General features: G+C 44.6%; 1 protein-coding gene across 3 annotated transcripts in view; it reads right to left on the minus strand.

Annotated features, from left to right (window-relative positions):
* Nucleotides 1-21,121, minus strand: part of ST3GAL1 (ST3 beta-galactoside alpha-2,3-sialyltransferase 1) — a 148,082-nt gene that overhangs the window by 94,515 nt on the left and 32,446 nt on the right. For 2 of the 3 annotated variants that reach the window (XM_034763660.1, XM_034763657.1), the window contains exon 2: nucleotides 5,402-5,493. The exons of the other annotated variant lie outside the window; for it this stretch is intronic. The gene's annotated coding sequence lies outside the window, so the exon portion shown is untranslated. The remainder of the gene's footprint in view (nucleotides 1-5,401; nucleotides 5,494-21,121) is intronic. 3 annotated transcript variants of the gene reach the window in all.

The raw sequence follows: 21,121 nt of genomic DNA on the forward strand, positions 1-21,121 counted from the left end.
TCACTTTATATATTCCAGGAAGATGAGGAAATATTTGACTGACAATGTAACTTTTCTTTGGATCTGTCGACTTTGTTAATAGCTAACTGTTTGAAAGAATAGATTATTTCTGGCATGCAGTGCATTGGAAAATTCTCCCTCTGCTCCATCTCCTGTGAAACAGCCTGAATGAATCATGCAGCAGGTATGGATGAATGGAAGAAAATGTGGTTGGTGAAACTTTGCAGTGTTGATACAGTTTCATTTTAATGGGGTGTGCACAATTTTTAGATACAAGGCAGGAAAAGAGTTAGTGTGTAGTTTTCAGAACATCTTGGTTCAATCAAATGTAAAAATCCCCAAAAGCAGCTCACCAGAACTCAGACTTTGCTTCTTTTTGAAGGACTCTTAGATTTACTGACACAGGTCCATACAAGGAAGAACGTATGGGGCTCTGCTGACCTGCTCCAGCTAAGGGGCTGGCCACAAAGGTTTATACCACCCCATCACGCATTCTCTCCTATGGATGTGTCAGCGATGAGGATTTACCCCAGTGATTATCCAACCCGAAAGCAGGAGGAGTTTTAGATTATATGACCACCATTGTTTTTTAAGAGAATAAGGAAAAACGTAAAATGTACACCACATATTATGGTATAAATTCCTTTCTGCAGGGTAGATTTTATGCTAACCATGGGCACAATTCCCACTGATTTTGTAAGCTTCGCTGTGCACTGCTCAGCAAATTATTTCAATTTGTGTCAATGAACTCAGCTCACCAGGAACAGGATCATTAATTCCTCCTGCTGGTCCTGTCTCTTGTTAGAAGAGACTGCCAACTTCCTCAAATTATAATCCATGATTGTGATGTAAACTAAGGGTCCATTTTCCTTTTGAGGCACATGGGAATTACATGCATCCAATGGACTGGAGAATATACTCTTACATCTACAGAGGCCAGATTTAGTTCAGTTGCACTTAGGGTTTTAGTTCTTGTCTGCATCACACACACTCCTGGCCAGAATTATATCCGTAGAACTAAAACAAGATAGTATTCCCATTCTAGCTGTTATCTAAAATAGCTTAAGCTACTTTCCTTGGGAGTCATCATATCCACAAAGCACTGTGTTTTTTTAAAAAGGAACTGCACAGCATTTTTGAGCATGTATCCCATAATGCCATGTCCCAGCACTATGCTTAATGCATTATGGGTAGCTTATCATGGTGGATTGTGGGATACCTACAGGACCCTATTGAAATTCTAGGACTTGGGGTCAAACTCCTTCCCCAGGCACAAATAGTTTGTTTGTTTTTGCTAGCCAGTGCCATTTTCAAGCTATTTCACTTTTTAAAAAAGCAATTCAAACTGCTGTCAGGCAGCCTGGAGGACGTACTGCAGAGCACCATGCTTCTGACCAGCATTAACACAAACAGGCTCCACATGTATTGGTGATCACCAAGCCAGTTGCTCTGGAGGAGATGGAAGATCACCAGCAGTAAGATGCCACATGGATACTGTTCGAGTGGGAGGATGAAACTGGGAAATTAATACTGCATGACTTTTCCTTGGACTGGCTTCACTTAGTGGAGCACCACTTGTGGGTCCAGCCAGCCAGCATTGACGGGTGGGACAAGTTAGTGCTACATACCTGAGATGACCAGCCATGGCTGCAGCACTTCAGGATGTGGAAGGAGACTTTCCTGGAAGTCTGCACAAAGCTCATCCCAGAGCTGCTGTGCTGGACCCCAGCATGAGCGCCTTCCTCAGTGTGGAGAAGCATGTGACCAATGCCTTCTGGGAGTGTACTGTCCCAATTGCTACCTGCCAATAGCTAGCCACTTTGGTGTTGGTAAAGTCAACTGTTGGGGCTGTCGTCATGGAAGTATGCCCTGCCGTTGGAAGGGTGCTGCTGCCCTGGGTCATAAAGCCTGGCAATGCATGGGGGGTTAGTGATGGATTTGCATGGCTGGAGTTCCCAACGGGTTAGGTGTCACTGATGGGAACTACTTGCCTATTCTTTGTCCTCCCCACCAGGCCTCAGAGTTCAACAGAAAGGGGTATTTCTCCATGGTCTAGTTGATCACCATAGCAGGTTTGTTAATATTAGTGGCGCAGGGGATAGTATGGAAGCTCCATGGACACCCAGATTTTTAGAAACTCACCCCTGTTTAACATAAGAAAGAGTGGAACTTTCGCTCCCCAAACCACTATGGGCATTAATGGTGTTGTGGTTACAGATGCTATGCTAGGAGACTCAGCTTATCCTCTACTTCCCTGGTTTAGGAAGCCCTTTAGGGTGCATCTTCCCTAAGAAAGAAAGGTACCTCAGCTACCATGTGATAGCTAACATGAGGTAAAATCATAGTGAAGACAAGGCAGGTTGTCATTTCCAATATGTATTAGGTTGAGATGAAGTCTATGGGGAAGCCTAGCTTTAACCTGGACCTGTTAACTCATGTTAAATCAGCAAATTGCCTGGTCTTCGCAAGCATTGTATCTCAGGTTAGCCAACGAAAGGTAAGACCCGTTTTTTCCTAGTGTCGACAAAATGTCTGGACACTTGGATATGAGAAAGGTTCCGTTTAACTGTACCCCAAGAAGCCACACAGGGAGTGTGGAATATGCATCTGGAAGACTGAAAAGAAGATGGAGGTTGTCTCATGACCAGGCTACAGACTTCTGAGGGATATCTGTCTCATGTCATAGGAGCTTGTACAACATCTGTGGAAGCAAGGGAGAGAGCCTCACTGATAGGTGGGAGGTGGCAAGACTTTTGGAAAGTTATGAACAGCCAGAGACGATACCTCTATCAAATGTCCCTACAGGCCAGGGTGTCAGCGGGAGGGAAACATGAGAGCAGAGCATAGAAGAAGAAGATGAATGTAATGAATACAATATAATGGATACACGTGGTGAATTGATTTTATTATGAATGGAGGTGATTAGGGACAGCTGTACCTTAATGACATTTTTCAACCAAATGCAACTATAAATTAAAAAAAAAAACACCTTCATTGATTTGAGACATAAGACAGTTTTAAGGTTACACTCAAATGCAGAAATAGCTAAAGTGCAGAGTGAACACATCTGTGCAGACAGGGTCCCAAGTATGTGTATGTGGGATCAGAAATGTCCCCTTGTCTTCAGGAATGGAAGAACATGGGAGCTGCCTCTCTCTTGTAGTTGGGGGAAATGAATGGGGCTCCCAGTATCCCAGAGACATTTGAGGGGTAGAACAGGGAACATCAAGCAGCATGTTTGGGGCTATAGGCACAGGATGAAATGTTTTGGGGGGACAAAAGCCACTTTCAAACTACTTCATCTTCTGCCTTGGGCACCATCCTGCGCATGCTCTGGCTCTAAATAGGTAATTAAAAATGGGGGTGCATCCATATGAACCTTATAGCCATATTCCAAAGCAGAATTATGTCCTTCCAAAGCAGATTAATGATAACAGGGTAAGACAAGAGAAGACGAAGAGGTTGTTTCCCATGTAGACAAGGCCCAAATCTGAATGTCGTGGAGGGTCCCAGATATTCCTGTCCAATAGTATGGATGGAGCAGGAGACAAGATACTGTGTAGATAGGAGGCTGGGATTTAAATCTCCACGCCTAATTTTGCTACCTTCTCACTCTACGGTACTGGGTGAATCACTTAACATTTGTGTGTCTCCACCTGCCATTAAATGGCTAGCCCAGTATTTGCCTTCCTCACAAAAGTACAGGAGCCTTAATGTTCATAACGTTGCAGTGTATGAGGCGTTAAGAACAATGACGACTGTGGAGTTACTACACCTTTAAGGTCTGGGACATGCTGTGTAGTGCAGTTCAAAAGAGATCAGTCAATTGGAAGTTGCAGCTGGAGACTGAACCCAAGAATAAAATGGGGCTGAATCCTCTGATAGCTGTCCCTTATGAGTCTGGCTGAGGGGAGTGAACGATACCTGAAGTTTACTTTTGCTTAATACCGTTTCTGGGATTGTGTAAATGCAACCCCACTGAAGTACTGAGATCTCGGTGTTTATATTTAACAAGGGACATTCAGCACAGAAATGGCAAAGCGGTGAAAGTCAAGCTTTCCTCTCCTGCAGTTGATATCTGTCAGCTGCCTATTTTGCCACACTGTCTCAGGTACAAATGAGGCTTTCTGGGCCAGCACAAGTCAGGAATAATCCATCAGAGTCAATGCAGTCACACTGGTGAGAGCAGATCAGAACTGGGCTCTGCAGTAAGCTCAAACCAATATTTCTGAACTAATTTGAACACCTCTAGTGAAGGGGGAAATTCCATGTTTGCATGAAAATGGAACGTGCTAAGAACTTTGAACAGGGAAGGGTTAAATCAATGCCACTCGCCAGCAGACATTTGTTATTGCAATGCTATCTCTGTTGAAACCCACAGCTATTGCAGGCATAATTTGCAAATCCAAAATAAAGCCCTGCCAATTACAGAGGGAGAGAGCACTTGTGATCATGTCCCATCTGACCCCTGAACTGTGATTTTAACTACATGATGTGTCTCTTTTACAAAAGAATACGTAATTACTTTGAATTATAGCATTTGTCCCTGGCTGGGGGTACAAATCAAAGGGAGAATGCAAGGAAAGCTTCTGCCACAAGTCTCTATGCAACAACCTTAGGACGCATCCTCAGGAATCCAATAAATTCATTTGTTGAATGTTTTGCTCCACGGCACTCACTCACAGGCTTGCCTAGTTTTACCTCCATCAGGTGGCCATGGGGTTACCACGCCCTTAGAATAGGCATACTCAAAAAACCAACCACCATCTCAGCAAAGCAGTATCTAGGGGGTCACTCTGTGTGACACTTCAATTCATATTCTGTTCTTTGAAAGCACAGATTCTTTGTGCGATCTGAAGTAATAAACGCCTGTTGCAGTTCAGAGAGACTACGGGGTCTGTATGAATCCGGGCTCAAACTAAGACGTCCCTGACACCATTTACTACGGATGAACAACTTGATAATAGTAAGGCCACGTCTACATTACCTGCCGGATCGGTGGGTAGTAATCGATCTATCGGGGATCGGTTTATTGCGTCTCGTCTAGTCGCGATAAATCAATCTCCGAATCGATGCCCGTACTCCACCTCGGCAGGAGGAATAAACGGAGTTGGCAGGGGAGCTGCGGTGGTCGACTTGCCGCCATGAGGACGGCCAGGTAAGTCAAACTAAGATACTTTGACTTCAGCTACGTAAGTCAAACTAAGATACTTTGACTTCAGCTATGCGAATCGTAGTGTAGACTAGCCCTAAGCCACGTGGTTAAAGCTTTTCTGTTCCCTTATGCTGTGCAACGGCATCAAAGGAGCCAAGCCTAGTTCTGCACCCAGATCCCGGTTCTCCCCTGCCCCACAGCTTGTGTAGTCATTTATCCCCGTACAAAGTGGATGTAGAATGTTACCTCAGTGCGAGCGAAGGGAGAATTCCGATGTGGTCACCCCTTACACCTCCTCCACACAAGCGTAAGAATCTAAGAATCAGGCCCCAGGGATTCTGCAAGAGATTGGGAATTGTAAACTTAGCTGCTGAGCCTTCAGAAGTATGACACCATGTAGAACCGTCTTTTATCAGGTAACACATACAATAGTTTGAAGTCACAGTTTAAAAAAAAATAGCCATTCTACATTGCCTTTAATCTTACATATATGTAGCAGTCAAGGTTTCATCTCAAGGTTCCCAAAAAGCTTTACTCAACTAACTGGCCAAGATTTTTCAAGTAGGACTAGTGATTGTGTGTGCCTTGAATTTTTGTGTTCCAACTTGAGTTACTTTAAAGGAGCCTAATTTCTAGAGAATGCAGAGCACCCAGTCTCTGAAAACCAGGTCCCCCCCAAAAATCCCTGATCAAGTGTGAAATCTTTTCCCACAAACTTTTTACAGGGATCACGTCATCCCGCACTGAAAAACAGCCGCCTCTGAGGAGAAACATGGAGACACCATAAGATGTTTAGGACAGGAAGTGAAGATTTGATAGAACTAAAAGAATAATATTCCCCTAAATTGAACACAAAATATTGATGCTGGGATTTGGTCAGGAAACCAGCATTAACAACCGAGTCTTTGTAAAAAGTGCTGCATGACTTTTTCTTAATGATCCCAAGAGGGTAGGACTTTTGTTTTAAATCTCATCAAAAAAGACAGGACCTGCCACAGCAGCGTCTGAGTCTCGGGCTGCGTACTGACTCAGAGGGAAGAGTGCTGCCTACAGTCTTGAACCACCCACTTCTAGCCGTGCTTGCGGTTATCTCTTGGCAAGATTCTCCAAGTAATGAGCAGACTGTGCCCTAATGAGTTCATTAGATATGACAAGTTCACAGCTCCGGGTTACTGCTCATGACCCTACCCTCCCTCTTTTACAGGAAGTGAGGCTGTTGGGCATAAATTTTTTTAAAAAAGAAAATAGAAAGATGGAGGTTTGATAACAGAACACCTTATGTCCCGGTAAATCAGCAGTGTTGATGCCAGCCAAGATGCTGCTGCCACCAGGGCCGACGAGGGGGCGGGGGGAGGGAAATTTGGTACAAATTACCAGGGCCCGGAGGTCCGGAAGGGGGTCTGGGGCCCGGCTTCCCCCTTCTCTCATCAGCCCTGTTTACCCGGTCCGCCCTTGCTGGGGGGGCCCGAAAATTTTTTTTCACCAGGGCCCGAACCCGCTCTCGGCGGCCCTGGCTGCCACCACACCTGGCCAGGAGCAGCAATCAGTTGGCCTAGAGATACATGGTAAGCTAGGAGGGGAGATGAGCAAGATTTATTTTGGCAGCTGTAAAGCAGCAGAGTAGTAATACTAAGAAATGTGTCTGCACCCTAAAGAGGAATTTCTAGCCGTAAGCAAACCCTATTGCCAAATGAAACCTGTTTAGAAACAAAGGTAGAAAGGAGCCATGCTTTGACACGTATGAACGAGCTCCCTTTGCAGACCTGTGGAAGTCTGAAGGGGATTTGCTTTTCAAAAGTACAAATCTCACCTGTTCTTTTCCCCTTAACTTTCCACTTAGACACAGATGGCAGAATGCAACATCTCACCGCGTAGCAGTCCGCTCAAGCAGTTACGACTTGGGAGCTAGCAGTGCCAGTTTAAACAGCCCAAGGTTGTACACCTGCCATCCACATCCCATGGAAGAACATTCTTAAAGCAACTGCATTGTCTGGAAGCATTAAATGGAAAATAAAAGTTCTCCTCCACCACCCAGGAGACCCTAGATGCAATTCCTCAGATTCCTGATTCATTTAGCAATAGCAGTGCATGAAATTCAAATAGAGTCTTCTGAAGACTAGTGTTCTCTCTCTCTCTCCCCCTTTATCCCCCCCCCCCCCCCCCCGGCTTATGGCCTCAGGCACTAGGTTACCCAGCAGATTTTATGAAAGGTACGAAAAATAGCCAGGTAAATCCTGCTGGTGGACTGAAAAGACAGATTCATAAAATGTTAATTTCCAAAATCCAGAGCGATGCCAGGAATATGGGCAGTAACCTGGCCAACCATACTCACTGTATTTCATGGCAGAGTTTCATCTTGAATAAATACAGCCATCTAAAATGCTATTCCTAGATAAAATAAGGAGAAACCTGTAGTTTGTGCCGGCTAGGGTAAATAACAGGATTCATTCAAACAAAGGAAGCACTACAAAAAGGTTTTTCAAACACTAAAAAGGAAACACCTGTGAAACACAGGTCTATTTAAAGCTGAAGTGAAAATACATAGGGGGCCATTTTCAGCTGCACCACGATCTCACTATTGGTGAAATCTGTGCCCACAAAAGAGATGTCACCCTTCTACAACAAGCAACAGAGGGTCCTGTGGCACCTTTAAGACTAACAGAAGTATTGGGAGCATAAGCATCTGAAGAAGTGAGGTTCTTAGCCATGAAAGCTTATGCTCCCAATACTTCTGTTAGTCTTAAAGCCACAGGACCCTCTGTTGCTTTTTACAGATTCAGACTAACACAGCTACCCCTCTGATACCTTCTACAACAGTGCCCCTTTGTGTGGTAAATCTAGGATGTTAGGACTTTGTGGCTGACATTCAGCCAAGTGACGCAGACCCTAGGAACTGCACATGGGAATTGGAATAGAATTCAGGTACTCCTACACTTTCACTAAGGGAAAGGGACCTATCACTTTCACTAAGGGAAAGGGACCTATCACTTTCACTAAGGGAAATCTCCTTAGGAGATCATGATTATATTATAACCCAGCTGAGCACTTCTGATTCAGTCCAATAATACTTAGTTCTTTTATAGTTCTCTTCAGCCATAGATCACAAAGCCCTTTACCGATTGGGGGGTGAGGGGGAGGAGGCACAGAGCAGTCATGTGATTCGCCCAGGTCACACAGCAGACCAGTGGCAGAACCAGGACTAAAATCACACACAGAAGGACATGATCCCTGGCCCAAAGAAATCACAGTTTAATTTTATTCCATTCTATTGAGCCTCAGTCCAAAATATTATTCCGTGCCCCCCCCCATTAAAAAACTCTCCGCTGAATTGTGAATACTTAGTAACTTACTCATCCCTAATACTATCAACAGGGTAAGTTGGTCTTGCACCGATGTACCGCATATCTTTAGAGGTCTTGTATTTCCTTGCCACCAGCACGTTGTTTATCCAGCACTGCCGTCCCTCATTGACTGCTGAGAGGGATAAGATGATTATTCAACATCTTTCTCTGACCACCTGCTCTCTTGATCCTTGGCCTCTGTGACTGCTAACGTGCTATGCAGATGCCGTGCTGTGCAGGCTAAATTCATTCAAGCATTGTTCATTTTTCACTTCTGCTTTAGAACAGTATCCTAAGATGAGTGGGAGAAGCCCATCTGGATGAGACAGGGCAAAGCACTGGAGACCTAGGGCCTGATGCAGTACTGGCCTTGCATAGTCACTTACACCTGTGCAAAGTGGTGTAACAATATCATTCCGATTTAGTAGCATCTTACACCCACTTTGCACATATGGGATTGTACAAGGCAGTGTAGAATCAGGACAGCATTCAAAGGAACAAACCTTCAGCAATGGGAAGATGGGCTAGATCACCTCATATCCCTCTCTCACCCAACCCTGCGTCCATGATCCTTCAGGACCACAGAACATTAAAAGCAGCTATGTCCAGATAGAAAGACACGTCTAGCTCTTCCGAGCCCAACCCACTTCTAGGGGCAGCATATACGCTAGAGAGTGGGCCTGACTCTGAGCCCACTTGCACCCAGTTAACACCCATGTAGCTTGAATGGAGTTACTTCCATACTCCCACCAGCGAGAATCACTGTTTTCTTTGCTACTTTGTGCCTTGCATTCATTCCACTCCACCAGTATTTCTCTCCATACTGTATTCTGCAAATAAACTCCATACTGTTGACAGAGGGAGGTGCCATGTCATATATGTGACTGAGACCCTTTCAATTCCTAAACATCCTAAACAGCTTGATGTTATGCAGCTGTAACACCAACAGACCCAAGTCAGTGGCGGGCAGGATCGAACCTGGGAAGCTAAATGCATGAGCTAAACACCATGTGCCTCTTAGCCAAGGCTGTAGTAGACTCATCAGTCTCTAGATCAGTGGTTTTCAAACTGTTTGTATTGGTGACCCCTTTCACAGAGCAAGCCTCTGAGTGTGACCCCCTATTATAAAGGGGGTAATTTAATGGGGGCTCAGGGCTGTCAGCCCCATGGAGCTAACAGCTCGCGACTCCCATGTAATCACCTTGTGATCCCAGGAGGGGTCACGACCCCCAGTTTGAGAACCTCTGCTCTAGATAGTCTAGATACCACTAGAGGGGGACAGAGCGCCACACCAAGCAGGCATGGGTTACACATCTTTACACATACCCATGGCTAGTCCAGTGGGACAGATCTGTTGGTCCTTAGTTATCTGCTTCTTAATGATTCCAAAGTCTAAGGCATTGGTTTCACAGCCAAATGATGTTGTGTTGAGAATTACAACATTAATGACCTCTGGATAAGTTCCTTTGTAGCCCATATCTTTACTGGGCTTACTGCAGTTATACATGCTAGTCAGCTTCTGTGCTTCCCAGTGTGTCCTGCACTTCTCAGTGTTCTATTGATAAATGGAGAAGCCATTTAAGGTAGCAGCACATGTGTGTTCCAGGTGGCTTAGGAGCAGGGGGCTTATCATCTGACATAAAGAGTTCATTACTGCCAGCTCAAGAATCCAGCTAATTTGACACCTGTGCTCTCTAGGATGCTGTTTCAAGCTTTAGTATTCCCAGTTTTAAATGCCTTTATTTATATTGGTATTCATTACCCACAGTCTGCTTTGACTACCATAGCAAGTTAGATGACACAGTGCATTATTCTGGAACATAACGTTTGTCTTGTCTCACTCAACCAGTACACAAATAGCTATGAAAAAAGAGTCACTGATCTAGTTCATACCTGATTCCTGTCCCAGCACTTTCAGCACAGTCGGCTGTATTACTGCTTGAGTGGAGGAGAAAGCAGATGTTGCTATAAAGTTAGGCTGAATTTGGCAGTGCTTTTGTAACCCACTGGTGAGTGCGTGTGTGTTACAGGGTCCCTTCTGCACATCCACACAGCATATGACTTGTTACCACAGCTAGTCCCAGAGCCTTGGCCTTTTAGATCAAGCTGTAGCAGCTCCTGCTTCCAGGGCTGGAGGTTTCTCAGTCAACCCCTGGTGTCTCAACCCAGAGGGTGGCCATCACACCTTCCTCGCAGTCTCTTCAAGCATTTTACACAGACTATGAATTTAGCCTCAGCAGCCCTGAAGGTTAGTTACCACAGACAGCAAAACTGAGACACAGAGAGGCAACGCGAGGTCAGACAGGAAGTCTGATGATTCAAGAATAGAAGCCTATGCTCCTAACCGGAGTGCTTCTGCCACAAGTCTATCCTCCCACAGATGGGTCCCGACCTGAGTGTCTGTCACCAGTGCTGAGTACTCTCAGCATTTATGGCCCTCAGAATGAATTGAAGGGACTCCGAGTAACCCAGGCATGCTTGGTGTGGTGCCAGAGCCGGCTCCAGGCACCAGCCGAGCAAGCTCGTGCTTGGGGGCGGCAGATTCGAAGGGGCGGCTTCCCTCCAAACCTTTTTTTTGTGTGTGTGCTTTGCCACTTCGGCCATGCCGCAGGTTTTTTCTCTTTTTGGTTCGCCGCTCCGGCTGCCCTGTAGGGGGCAGCGGCGTGGAGGAGGGGAGCGCCCTGCTGGGAGCGGGCTGCGCACTCCGTCTGCCCCAGCCGGTGCCAGGTCTGCAGCAAGCCCGGCAGGGCAGCCCGCGTCCTTCCCTGCCCGCCGACCGGAGCGGCGCGGAGCCCTCCCGGCAGGTGGGAGGGGCCGTGTTGCGAGTGCCCCACTGAAGGAAGCCCTGGCCGCCCCCCTTCTCTCTCTCCCCACCCACTCCCTTCCCCTCCCGCCCGCTAGCCGGGGCGTGCACTCTGCTGCACGGGACATGTCTGCAGCGCACCCTGGCTGTCCCCCTGCACCCTGGCTCCGGCCACCCCGCACGTTTTTTGCTTCACCGCTCCAGCCACCCCACAGGGTTTCTTTGTTTGTTTGTTTGCTTGGGGTGGCAAAAAAACCAGAGCCGGCCCTGTGTGGTGCTGTGGCACCTAGCTCAGCTAGAGATTGATGAGTCTGCTACAGCCTTAGCTAACAGTCATGTGGCTTTTAGCTCATGCAATAGAGAGAGGCTCGTGCATTTAGCTCCACAGGTTCGATTCTGCCAGTGTTACATCAGCACCTTGCAGATTTGGGTCCCGCAATGGCAGGTGAAAGGCAGACCAGTCCACAGAGAGAATAAGGGGAGGACTAACAATGCAAATAAGGGTGCAGAGTGGAAAGGGCAGAGTGAAAAAGTGGTCTGAAGGGGTTGGGGTGAAGAGAAACGGTAGAGTGGAGACAGATGTTGGATAGTAGCAAAAGAAACTGAGAAAGAAATAGGAGCTAGAAAGAAAAGAGAGAAGACCAGCTTCCCCCCCACCCCCTTTACTAGGAATCAGACCTGTATATGCTATCACACACATTCAGTAGTTCACAAGATAGAGCCGGGCATTGCTGTATGGAGGTTTCAGAATGATCACTTCCATTTAGGCCAAGATAGCTGGTATATCAAAGAATGCAGGGCTAGGTTGGCCCGTGCAGAGTTTATGCACCCCGGAGTCCTAAATCATCAGTTACAAGGTGAATGTTTCCTCATTTAGATTTTGCTTCTTGTGGCAAAGCATAAAGATGCTTTATTTGCAGGGATGTTGCCCTGTCTATTCCCATGGCTGCACAACTCAAGCAACCCGTGCTGTCCCAAATGAACCCATGACTGAACCACAAATTAGATCAATTTATTTGCATAGCTGAGAAAGAGGATTTAAATTAACAAAGGAACCTATGCTTTTGTAATCTGGTCCTTCATGCAGCTTAAATAGAAACCACACACCAGCCTTGCCCTCCCAAGTTCATTACAGAGGATTAATGTCTTCCACTTTTGCGAGAGTGTCTTATTAAGAGGGTTGGTTTGTATTTAAACTCCCCCTCCCACATACGCAAGTAAGAAGAGAAAGCTTTTCTAAGGGTCTGTTTATGTTAATATTTACTCCACCTTTTAGGCAGCAGAAGTCCCGCGCCACTTCCCTCTCCCCTCGATCTCCACATTTTATTTGTAAATTATTTTATCACTTTAGAATAGTACACGTTGCAGAGAAATAGTTAGGTATGTTCTCTCATAATGCCATAACCTTTGCAGTGCAGTTAGGGGCTGTTAAAATTACACCGTTCTAGCAACATTTCTGCTAACCTTATAGTGCCACTTCCTATTAACAGCAACGTGAACTCTAGCTTGTTCTTTGGAAGATGATAGGCCTTACGCACCATCAGCATTAGTAGACAAATTTGATTGACACCAGTAAAGAGGCTTCAATGTAAGAGGTAGAAAAGCAGCCCGATTTTTGGATTTCATTTGCATTTGTAGGACTGGAAACAAGCAAGCTCTTTTGTCTAGTAAATTTAGCAGGTCTGATTTGGAAGTCACTGACACAAAGAGAAATCCTTGGGGTTTTGCTTTGACAGTCATTTTTTCTGACTGTAACCACATTTAATTTGTGGTAGGAAAGAATGAAAAAACCTACTTTGAATTATAGACCAAAAAATGAAATGGGTCCTTCTCATTTGAAATAGGCTATGTCTTCACTGCAAAAGAAGCACATGTTATCTGCACTTGAGTTAAATCATCTTGACTGGGAACAGCCACGCTGTAAAAGAACATGAGTAGCACAGAGCAATTGTATTAGCAACTGAGTTGTGCTACCTCTAGCTGTAACCTACACACACGCAACCAAAAGGCTGACATCACCACACACAAGTTAAAAGTGATGGTCCTGTGTGGACAGGACTCAAGTTAGGGTTATAACTCAAGTTAACTCTGCAGTGAAGACAAGCCCACAGACTGATGGAATACTGGAATCCAACAGACCATGAAGAAAGACAATGTAAGAAGATTTAAAAGGGCACATGTTGGAGGCACGGTGGGTTGTTGGAGGGAATTCACGGCAAAGAACCATACTGCCGCATGTTATAATCCAGGGGTTCTTACAACAAATATTGTGGTGGCCTCAGAGTGTGGCCATTCACTCTTGCTGGTGGCTGCTCTGACAATTTTTTCTAAAATACTTAATTAACTTTAGGAAAAACAAATAGATATGCACATATGCATGTCCAAATCGTAATTTATGTAGAGGGTTTTTTTTGCAGACTTGATAATAAAAATAATGTACAGTTGTCTCTATTCTTTACTGGACCTAAACTGAATAGAAACATAAATAAGGTACTTTACACATGCTTGTCTTTTTTCTTGTTGTTTCTTTTGCTTTTTGGTTGCTTTTTTAAAGTCTTGCCAGCTAGTAAGTCTGCTGCTGCAAAAAGTAATATTTGTTAATATCACCTTTCACAGCAGACTTACTAGCTAGCTGGGAGGCTGTGAAAAGGGATATTAATAAACATACAAATATCAATTTTCACAGCAGACTTACCTAGCTCTGGCAAGCCAGGGGACAAATTAAGCCCTGGTTGGGGAGGTGAGTAGGGAGACAGTGCGGGGATAGGGCTGATGTGGGCATGTGGTGAGCCAAGGGCTGGCACCTGCAGCCAGGATCCAGGGCTGGTGCCTGCCGCCTGCCACCCTAGGACTGAAGCCCGAAGCCCGAGTCTCACCACCCCCAGGAAGGTGGGGAACTCAGTGGCTGCCTGCTCCTCCAACATTTGTGGCTTCAGATGGGGGCAGGGCCCAACCCCTGCTGGTGGCCCTGGAGGAAGGTGCACTTCCTTGCCCTCCCCCATCCCAGTCACTGCTCAGGACATTGTCCAGGTATGTGCAGATTGCGTGGAACTGGGTCCATAGGTAAGGAATCTGATTCATAGCAGAAACTGGAATTTAGGCAATGTTGTTCCCTATTAGGGTTATATGAACTGAAGGATTTTTTCAGATTTAATTGATGCCTTTATTGTATTCTTCACTGAGCTGCTATACTGCCTGGTATGCCAACACTAAAGACATTTCAGAAATGTAAGTGTAATGTATTGATTAAAAAGACAACTCCCGAGAATGATTTATCAGTTTAAATACTCCTTAAAAGCAGCAACCTTTGTTCTTCTGTTATGCACTAGAGAGCTAAATTTAAAAAAATAGCTCACTAATCCCTGGAAAATGACCATATTATTTAGTTAGTCTGGAGACCTTTTAAAATGTGCATCCAATTTAATACCTGGGGCTCAGTTCTCAGTGCCAGTTCCTCCCCCACTGCAGAAAGCTGCCCTGAAGGAACAGACAAGGATTTCTCCTTACCAAAGGAATTGTAGGGTTGCACAAAGCTGGTGTAACCAGTTCTACATCACCGTCAACCTCCCTTCTCTGCACAGGGTGCATGGAGGATGGGCCAGGGGTCTTGCTGGGGGTGGAGTGCACAGTTGTTACACTGGGGACTGTTTGTCTCCAGCTGAGCAAGGATCAGGGAAAAGAAAGGAGGCCTAGTGCCAACTTTTTCCTCACCAGGGTGGCTTGATTTAAATCACCAAGTGGAAAGCCTTCATTTAAATCAACTTTTCCATTTGTACTTCAGTTATTTTCCAAAGAAAGGTACATTCTCACTGGTTGATATAACCATTAAAACATGTTGATCTACAACTGAAGAGAACCTGTACACTACATTTGGTATACCTTTTTGCTATCTAAGAGGGTAAGCTATGACTATGCCTATTTATTCAAGCAATTATATAGCTTAATATTTTCAGATTCTTGTTAATTGTATATTTTTAGTATGTGAGAAAATGGCAAACAATATATTGCTTATTTACTAGGTAATGAATGTTTTGCTCACTGGGATGGTAACTGACATTTAATTAAAAACACAAAACCGCTTATATAATTTATTTTTATTAAACAAAACAGCCTTGAATGTTTTGGATACATAAACTTCTCTTATAAAAACATGTTTCACATTTACAACTAAATAGTTTAATAAAAGAAGAGAGGGATTGACTCTAATCAGTTAAGTAAACTGATTATTTCTGGTCAGCCTGGGAAAATTTTCTAATATGCTTAAGTGAAAGTAACTGGAGCTTAAGTTCCTACTTGCCTAAGTCTGCTGAACATGATACAATCGCCTACATTACTTAAGATGACCTATTGCGCCATATTTATAAAGCTTGACCACAAAGGTTAGAATCGGGACAAACATCTTTCTTTATTTAGAAAAGCAGCCTTTAACTCCAAAGTTTTTAAAGAAGCTCATGGATTCAGCATATTTATTGTTATTTGATTTTTTAAAGACATTATAAGAAGTTTAGGCCTTAACATAGTTGGTACTAAATTTAGATTTCATTTTAAACAGGTTTATTTGCGAAAAGAAAACATAATAATTTTATGGAGAAAGTCAAAAAATCCTATTAAAAATTATTTGATGTTAACATTGATTTGCATCCACCTTGTTCCTCACTCCTCTTCTCAGCTGGGTCAGCTTAGGACTGAATGCCTGGTGTGTGGGATAATGGACAAAGGCACTCAGCTTCTTAGGAGTGTGTGAGAATCACTGCCATTGGGAGAGAAAGTCTTTACATTGAGTAGCAGTAGCAGGGGTCCATTTCTTTAAGTTACAGCCTCATGACAAGAACGTTGCATACTGACCTTTTCCATTATTAACAGGTGCTCTGTTCAACAGCTCCCATCACGGTATCTATACACACTGTACAATGCGTTGAAAAGCCAATAACTACACTTTCTTTTTATTAGGGTGCTGCACAGAGCCTCCCTCCCCCCCCGCCCCCGATGTCAGGGGTTTATTCTAGTTGTCGATTTTTTAAAGTGCAACTTTACAAAATAAAGAAAGCAATGAGAGAAATTCTCTCCCAAAGATTTTACAATCTACACCATAGGTGCTGGAAGTAGGGGATACTCGGGGTGCAGCACCCCCTGGCTTGAAGTGGTTTCCATCACAGACAGGGTTTACAGTTTGGTTCTATGGCAGCACCCCCACTATAAAAATTGTTCCAGCACCCCGGTCTACACTTGCTACAGACAAAGGAGATATTATGCTCCACATTTTATTGTTAGATAAGAGAATGGAGACCAATGAAATGACTTGCCCAAGGACACAAATTGGGGAAGAGCCGGGAATTGAAGCCAGACCTAATTCAGTGCTTTTACCAGACCATATTTCTTGTTTAATCTTCTGTTCCAGTCAGTTTTACTCAGGGACGGAGTTCAAATCAGACAAAGTTCAATTAATCCTTTAAGATTAGCGGGTCCTCCAAAACCCATTAATAGCGCACCCCTTTTGTGCATTTGACCTAAAGTAGCCTCAGTACTGCTCCATCGGGGCTAATCCTGGCGTTTTTATTCGTGTTACACTCCCACCTAAATCAGTGGGAGTACACTCAATAGGGAAGGAGTCCTCATACAGAGTCAGTCCATCAGTAGTGCTTAGCAATGGTATGGGAAAAGAGTGTAAACCTTCCCACAGCGGCTACAGGTCCACTCGCCAGAGGGAGGTTGGAGCACACTCTGCTTCCTGGCTTGCCTGTAGGCCTCAGCCTGGCTTCTCTGTTGGCTCTCTGCAGTGATCACAGGCAGGATTCTCCCTGTTGTCAGTGGGAATGCTGAATTTCTGGAGGCCTTGCTAGACCTTGTCACTGTATCGGAGCTTTGGCCTTCCTCTGTGTTGCAGACGGTTCTGATGTTGGCCATAGAGCACAATCTGTCGCAAGAGACCGGGGCTTTCTAGTTTCCACCTTGTCTAGAGTGGTAATTTATACACCTTGCAAGTGGCAGGCAGGAGACACTGACACCTCATCCACAGTTGTGAATAGGTAATTGTGGGCATAAAAAAAAAAAAAAAAAAAGGAAGGAGTATCAGAGAATGGAAGTGTCCATGAGAGAGCTTAGACATTGGGACTCCAATGCCTGAGAGGCTGTACAAACACATAGCAGGAAACACATCCCGTTTCAAAGAGCTCACAATGAAAATAGATAAAACAGACTAAAGCATTGTTATACCTGATTTACAACTGGGGAACTAAGACACTGTGAGCATGTCTGCAATGTGATTAAAACAAAAAAAAAGCAGCTCTGGGACCTTCTCCCCTGCCCCCCGTCCCAGAGCCCAGGCTCCCGTCGGAGCCCAGACGTCTACATAGCCCCATAGCTCAAACCCCATGAGCCCAAGTCAGCTGTCCCAAGCCAGTGGCTGCTGTGCTGTAGATCTTATTGCAGCCTAGATGTACCCAGAGAGATTAGTTGCCTTTCTCAGTCACACAAAGTCAGTGGCAGATCTATGAATTAAATTCGGATCTCCCAAGTCCCTATCCAATGCCTTAACTGCAAGACTTCTCTTTGTCTCTAATAAAACCCACATACCACAAGCAGATTTGTAACAAATATCCCCATTGCTTTCCAGACTTTGACTGGGTTGTGCAATTTCTCCTTTAGTCAAGGGAATTCAAGTACACTGTGAGTAATTACATTAGAGAAATGCTTTGTTTGCATTTGGATGTAGATGGGAAAAAATGCAAGTCCAACTTTTGTTAGACAGCAAAATATCTTTAAAAGGCTTATGTGCCCTGTAGTGGGGCGGCTGCCCCACTCCCTGAATTTGGGGCTGCAGCAGGCCAGTGGGCCTGCACAGACAGGGAGCCAATCAGGGAAGGCCTTATAGGGAGCCAATCAGGGCCCAGATTGGAGGGAGCCAATCAGGGCTAGGCTCAGCCCTATAAGAAGGCTGCTCAGGGCAGGAGCAGGCAGTCTGTCCCAGGCCTTTGACAGGGGAAGGTCTGTCTCCAGGCTGGGAGACTAGCACCCAGGACAGTGCAGCGCTGGGCGGGGGAGCAGAGGGTAACTCCAGCCTGGAGTCTGTCAGGCTGTAGGCCCTGAAGGGAAGGGCCTAGCTGGTGCGAGGGGCCGAAGGGGAAGCGGCCCAGGGACATGGACAGACACAGGCAGAGGAGGAGGGCAGGATGGCTGCCACTAGAGCAGTGGTTCCCAAACTGGGGTTTGCAAAATGTTACAGGGGGTTCTTGGGGAGGGGGGAATTCCCTAATGGCGGACAGAGCTGTCCCTAGGGACCCCAGACAGCAGGGGGCCAGCAGCCCGGAGCCTTGGACTTCCAAGAGCTAAGCAGATCAAAACAAGCATATCTATCACAGTGAGAAGATTTAAACTTCAAGACTCCTTATAAGAAATGGAAATGGAGGTGGATATTTTTTGCTGTTTTTAAAATTAAATAGGCAGCTAGTATTGTTTTTAAAATTATTATGAACAAGTTTAAGCTTTGTTGTAATGTGTGTTGTTTGTCTGAACTGCTCAAGACCTGAATGCTTGTGTAGGAGGAACTCCTTGAGTTGGCTTCTTAAATACCTTCATGCTGTTTCACATCTGATGCTGCTTGATGAAACATAGGAGTCTTGTCCTAGAACAGGCTTATTCAAAGTGATTCAAGCTGCAAAAGTGAGAACTTGGAAGAGTGTTGCTGTTTTCATAATGTAATAAAAATACTGTAATTATCAATAATTCATAAGTGTGTAATAAGCATGTCATAAAAACAAATTTTGTATTTCCCAGATCACTACTTTTATATTTCATACTCAGGTAAAGGAGAAAATTGCCAGAAACATTCATTTTTAGGAGGGGGTTCGCGAGACTTGACATTTTAGTGAAAGGGGTTCACAGGTTGTTAAAGTTTGGGAACCACTGCACTAGAGGGTCCCTGGGTTGGGACCCAGAGTAGTGGGTGGACCTGGGTCCCCCCTTGCCTTGCACCTGGCCGACGGAGCAGCCATCTAGAGCTGCACCAACCCTCTNAAGGGGCACTGCTGGAGGGCAGTGGCTCGAAGAGGATGCTGCGAGCTTGGGACCAACGCGGGTCCGGACACGCGAACTGAGGGCGAGACGACGGATGGGACACCACCAGGAGGGGGCGCTCCACTGGACAGAGCTAATTCCTGAGACAACCAGTAGGAGGCACCAGGTGGTGAGTCCCAACCCCGTCACATGCCCCATCAAAATGCCAAAAGAACACTTCTAACAGCAGTACCTACAGGAATTAAGAGCTCACCACCTTCTGCTGTATGTGCAAGGCACGTCTCTTTGATGTTGCTTTTTCTAACAAACATATAGCAGTGCGCATAAGTATATATTGTTTGGGAATTTAAAAAATAATTATAAGACACTTCACTGCACACACTTCTCCCACTGGAGAGAGGAGGAGAGAACAAATGTGGCAGATGTTGCTTATTGCATTACTAGATGGTGCTCAGATACTGCATCAATGAGCTCTGTAGAAGAACCTATATAGAATAAAATAGCAACTGACTTGCTAGACAGGAGAAGCACAGCAGGTTGGCAGGTTTCTGAGAGCAATGACTAAATTGAAATGATAGATCTGAACAGGTCATTGATTCCATTCTGACACCTTAGCTAAGGTGTCTAATCACAATAGGATTGTATTATTATAAACGGGGGAGTTCCAACTCCATCGTATCTCTTAGTGACTTAGCATCTAGGACCATGGAGGCATGTTGGGTTCAGAATTTGAAAGTTATATAGACACACATGCCTCAAACAGGGGCAGATAAATCTCTTATCACATTACGAAATGAAAAACGAGGAAGGGCATAAATTCCAACATAGATCAATGTATCCCAGATTGGAAGAAATCACTGCTGCTTTTCTTTTGCAATAAATTGTCCTCTCCAGGATGTTATGGGTCCTTGGATTATGGAGCTAAATTGCCAATCCACTGACTAAATCAGTTTGAATTTGACTCATTGTCTGTCTAATTGTGGATAGGGAAGAAAGCATTGGGTCCAATAGTAATTCTTTCACAAAACCAAACATCATGGGGGTTTCAAGTAAGAGCCCCAGATGCACCTCAGGCCCATTTGTGGATGGCTTTAAACAAACAAACAAAAAAGCATTTCATTTGAGGGAAACCTACCAGGCATTGAGACTCTTCACTCTATTTCCTTTTAACTTAGTCCACTTGTTAATAGTTTTTAAAGCAAAACTGAAAATGAGCTAATTTAAAGCTACTTACTCTTTATTGCAAGATTCATAGTCTTTTGCTAACTTAGAAAATACCTTCTTAAATAACAATCATGCTATTTAAGGATATTCTATTCATTTCTTAAATATCTGACCACTCACGCTTTATTAAACAGATTATTTTTCTAAAGTTTGGGTTAAAGCAGAGAAAATTCTCACCAAAGAGAGGGCTGGGTGCCAAGATTTCCCTCTTGCTTTTGTTCTGTCTGTGCTGTCACGCTGCTTTTTACATGTTGGTTGTGGCAGTTCCATCTACCGTCTGTGCTACAATCTACCAAGGATTGCAGCCTTGGATCAATACTTCTTCCTACTACAAAGGTGCAGAGAGGAGCAAATGGAAGTAATATGTGGCCAAAAGAAAGGTTTCCTCAATACCAGTGAGGGTGTAAAGATTAAAAAAAATTTACAGAACTGGGAACAAGAAAAATAAAATGTATTCATAGCTCTCCAAAAGATTGTTGTCAAAGACTCTAGCAAGTGGCAAAGTTAACAGCATGTTAAATGTTTGCAACTGAGAGGTGAACTTGCTGGCATTTTCTTATCTTTAAAGGGAACATGTCTACTTCA

This window comes from Trachemys scripta, chromosome 2 (genome assembly GCF_013100865.1).
Source record: "Trachemys scripta elegans isolate TJP31775 chromosome 2, CAS_Tse_1.0, whole genome shotgun sequence".
In the NCBI taxonomy this organism is placed as follows: Eukaryota; Metazoa; Chordata; order Testudines; family Emydidae; genus Trachemys; species Trachemys scripta.